The 5,239-nt window shown below is 35.5% G+C and overlaps 1 non-coding gene across 1 annotated transcript; it reads left to right on the forward strand.

Moving 5' to 3' along the window:
- Positions 1–741: 741 nt before the first annotated feature.
- Positions 742–814, forward strand: Trnak-cuu. Its single transcript has one exon. It is a non-coding gene; the product is annotated as a tRNA-Lys (tRNA).
- The last annotated feature ends 4,425 nt before the right edge of the window (positions 815–5,239 follow it).

Raw genomic sequence — 5,239 nt, forward strand, 5'->3', positions numbered from 1 at the left:
ATTCTCTTTATGTTGAATTGGACACTCTCGATCTTTTTAGCTAGTCTTGCGATTTTTTCTTTTTTGTCCATCTGTAAGAATGGATTGAAATTTTTACTCATTGGCTTTTGTTTCTTGATATTATTTATTTTCATTTACATTTTAAATGGTTTTTATTTGATATTGAACATTTTTGTATTTTATATCATTTACTTAAGGTGTATATTTGTTTTACAATTTTGGTATAAATTTAGTGGTTAGTTGTATTTGTTATCTATTAATAATTATGTAGGTTGTACACGTTCTTATACGAATGGTTAGTTTTTATTTCTACTTAATTTAATTTTACATTTTTATCAATACCTTAAAATAAATGGATAATTTTTCGGCTTATTTGTATTATTTTACATTTTTTTTTTTTTTTTTGACATTTTTACCTTAAAAACAATGGTTAGATTTTCCTACTTAACTTAATTCTACATTTTTATATGTACCTTAAAATAAATGGTTAATTTTTTCTGCTTAATTGTTTTACATTTTGTTTTTGTTGACATTTTGTCTTAAGAGTAATGGTTAGTTTTTACTAATTAACTTAATTTTACATTTTGATATGTACCTTAAAATAAATGGTTAATTTGTCTGTTTACTTGTTTTACATTTTATTTTTTGTTGACATTTTTGTCTTAAGAGTAATGGTTAGTTTTTCCTAATTAACTTAATTTTACATTTTGATATGTACCTTAAAATAAATGGTTAATTTTTTCCCGGCTAGCTCAGTCGGTAGAGCACGAGACTCTTAATCTCGGGGTCGTGGGTTCGAGCCCCACGTTGGGCGCCATTTTGTCGTATACGCCACGCAAAGGCTTGACGTATACAACAGATATCTTTCGGTTTCCGATTCTCTAACCGTCAAACAAGTAAATTATCGATACCTGCTGTATGAACTTTATTTAAATTATTCTTTTGGTGACCACGATGACGAGTACTGCACAAAAGATAATTAAACTAGGTCCAAACAGGTTTTACACAATACTACTCTAAAGTTACTTTACTCTCTAACAACTGACCACGATAACGAGTACTGGATGTTTGAGAGTGAGATGTCTTTAACCTAGGCAAAGTCTTACTCTTTCTCGACTGACCACGATAACGAGTACTGGACGAGAAAGTAAGTATTACAGTGTCTTAATATCTTTTTCAAAAGTGTTTTTCCACCGCCAACGCCTCTTTACACTCAAGATAAAATATTCTAAAATAGTCGTAAATAAAACAGTAACACTTGGTTAAAGGAATTAAATATAATATATTAAAGAATATCAAAAACAAATAATAAAAAGAAACGTCAAAAAAACTGCTTGTTAGCCTCGACAATGAGTGATCCAAAAACTGAACAGCCCCGCTCCCGTCGCAGACGTCGCCTTATGTAGTGGTAGCAATTTTGCTGATTCGGCTTTATTCAATTTTGCATCATTGTTTTAATTTTTTATAATTTTGTTATGTATATGTACAACACTTTAATATACGAATACCAAAATAATTAATAATTTATGTAGGGTAAGTAATAGAAAATTAGAAAATGTAAAGTAAATACTTATAATATAGTCGTTTTTCCTGTAATAAATTATGTTTGAATATTTTTTGATTTTTAAATTGCTGAATAACAATTACCTACCTACCAATTAGTTTGACCGACATAAACAATAAATGCGTTTAGTTATTGTATAAGAGCTTGTTTTCCGCGGAAAATAAAACAACATCCATATGCTAAAATGTCAATAAAAATGTGAAATAGGTTCAAATTATACCAAAGAGTCATTGCTGTATTGTTTTAAACGTGTTAATCCTTCGTTTTATTGACTTCGTTATTTCTACGATGAAAAAACTTACACCCACGCAGTACATGTCAATTAAACTGTACTTTCACTAAATGTACACTAATCGAATAATTTGTATACAGTTTATTCTATGTTTATTTAAAATTGTTTGAATTCGATTTGCTGAAATACGGGTCAATCCTAAACATAACCATGTGATATTGATTGTTTTTCGGAAGCCGAAAAAATCTACTGGCATAGGCTATAATATGGAGTACAGCAGTAAAACCCATTCTGAGGAATAGATTCGAGTTCTGTATTTGTTTATACGCCCATCGAAATCGGCCTGAAAAATAGGTTTTACGTGTGTAAGTCGGTGAAACGCACAACCATGCGTTTTTTTGGGTGTAGGCATAGGTAGACAGAGGTTTTCTCTTTTTACTGTGGTCAATTTAAGTTTGAATTTGAAAAGCACTAACCCCGAGGACAATAATTCGGTTATAGAAAATCGATCGTTATGTACAAAGTATAACGTCGCAGTTAATCGAGTAGTAGAGTACTTTTGTCGTTGCAGCCATTATCGTGTAACAGGAAACTGTGTTCAAATGACGGAACCGGATTGAAATGGGAAAAAGCGAGATATCTGTTATTGTCGGACCGACCGAAAACACACATATTATATTATCGCCGGTCAATTGTTTTCGTGCGACTCGACGCATATAAATGTTTACTGCATTTTTGCAACCTATACATATATATATATATATACACATCATCTATGTACCCAGCTCGGGGCACACGTGCAGATGACTGCGCTGACCGGTCCATACTTCGAGAGAGGTCCCCCGAGATATGCCACCTATCCTGCTATCGCACGGTGGCTCCAATACACAGCCGGGTCATTCTGGCCTCGTGTGACTAAATGTATAGAAATGTCTACCCGTATGGCGTATACGATGTAGGTATAATACGTACCTCCTATAAGTGGATTCCGACGTTTTGGAGACGCTCGTAATTTCGTACGTAGTAAAATCGATAAGCTTGCAGCCTTTTCAATCAACGGCTCTCTCGTGTGTATATAATGTGGTGCGTGTACATCTAATAACGCGGAGTTGCTATTAAATATAGGTGTCTATAATATGTGAAATCAAATCAAATTTCATGCCTAAATTATATTTCGTTATAAAAACACAGACTATTGTCGTGTCCGCGCGAAAGAGATGGGCGGAATAACGATAATTCAGTTTTTCTTTATATACGTATATACATGATTATGTTGCTATATTTTGCAAATACTTCGCAAATCGTTTTGCTTGCATTGATTGGCCGCCGCGCCGTCCTCTGTGGAAAGTTTGAAATACCCGCATTATTCGCCATAGGTCGTATCGCAAATATAGGGTTTCCAGTTGCTGTTTCCAGAAACTTTAAGGAGATGGGGGTGAATGGGGTTTTTACTAGGGTAGAAAAAAATATGAGTAAGAACTGTTATATCGTCCTCTTGTCGATAATACTGCAGCAGCAGTCCAGCGTACCTATACCTATTTAGTTATGAATACAATTTTTTTATTAACATTTTTATAACAACACCTACTGTGAATAGTTGCTATAAATCGGATTTTTTTAAATATTTACATATTATAAGAAATTAACCGAGTCTTAGGGGTAGACCCCCCTTAAAACTACTGCTGTGGGTATCTGTATAGTGTACATTGTCATAATTCGGTTCACAAGTCCTAAATGGCTGTTTGATAACGGTGATCAGTGATCACCATGACGATTTTTTTTTTCAGATAGAGATTTTGCAAGTGTTGTTTGTGAAATGAAAAAAACATCGTTTAGTTGTATACTTATATATTGTATGCATTGTACGTTCACGAAAAATCAACCAAATCGTGCATTAATCAAAAAAACGGTATGCGCTCCGCACATACGGAGTAAATTTTCGCAGGTACTGTATTTTGCAATGAACTCAATATAATATAATAATTCGAATCTTATTTTATTTTATTATATTGTTGGATTCTCGAGGGGTTTCTAGGAATAATATATAATCCCAAAACACTGGAGCACGAGTGACAATGGAAACAGTAAATGGTAACTTCTAATGGAGAAAAAAATCGTCAAGAATGTGTGCCAGGGGTTGAATACGGGAACAATAAAGTCCTGCGGAAGCGCGAGTCCTTATAAATACGTGTATCTTCTCTCTATATACATGACTCTTGCCTCTCACACACACACACACACACACACACACACACACACACACACACCCTTTAAGCATGATTTCGAGAGAACTCGTGTATAAGCACGGTGGTGCCCATTTAACCTTATAACTATTCCGCGCGTCCTTTTTTTTTTCGTTTATACAAACGTCAACCGAATCGGAGCTGATTTATTTGGACTCGTCGATTTCTCCTCGCTCCCATTGTATACACCCGAAGTTCGGGCCGCTCGAGCCGATTAAGAATAATAATAATAATAATAATAATAATAAATAAACGACCCATTGAACGAATTTATATATAATATACTCGAACTACCCGTTAAATATATTGTATATTATACATGTGGGCACTCCCCATGTTCGTCTTTATTTCTGTATTTTTTTTTCGCCTTACACATCCGCGCACGTCAACCCGAGTCGTACGTTCTACATTATATATTATATTATATGGTTTTGTGTTTAAAGTGAGAAATCTCGCTTTGAAACCCGCGCGCGCCACATGTGTGGCCGAGTGCGGGACACACACGCTCATATTATAATATATATATAAATATAATATACATACACACCGTTCGGGAGAGAGACGCTGGACAACGAATTCAATAATATATATATATATATATATATATTGTAATAATGTACTGCGCAGTACGCGTTTACATACACATACGCTGTCATTTCTCCACGGTGCGGATTATACGTATACCGCGGTGGCAGTCGTAGATCATCGAGCGTATATAATAGAAACAAGCGTCCGACAAAAAAAAGAGAAAAAAGGTCACGATAACTATACGACGTGTCAGGACGTCGTCGTCGGGGTACCGCCGAGAGTTCCCGAGATAAATGCGTCTACATTATATTATGTAGCCCGTGCGAATGTACATATGTGTGTGTGTGTGTGTGTGTGTGTGTGTGTGTGTGTGAGTGTGGGTACCTGCAGCGGACCGCGAGTCGCCGACTTGCCGCTGAGAACGACCCGATTATTATTATTTCCACAAAGGGGCGTAGGTACGCGGCGTGACGAATTCCGCTCAAAAACTGCGTGTGCAAGGGGTGCGGTTTACGTGTCTTAAAAATGTCGACTGGGATTATGTTTATTGGAAATCGCGGGCGAGGCGTCGCGGAGGTGGTGCCGTTCGGCATAGCCGGCAAAATCGTGTTTCTACGCAGTGGAAATATATGGATATATATATATATATATATATGTATATAATGCACAGTA

The sequence above is a fragment of the Myzus persicae genome, unplaced genomic scaffold (assembly GCF_001856785.1).
Source record: "Myzus persicae strain clone G006 unplaced genomic scaffold, MPER_G0061.0, whole genome shotgun sequence".
Lineage (NCBI taxonomy): Eukaryota > Metazoa > Arthropoda > Insecta > Hemiptera > Aphididae > Myzus > Myzus persicae.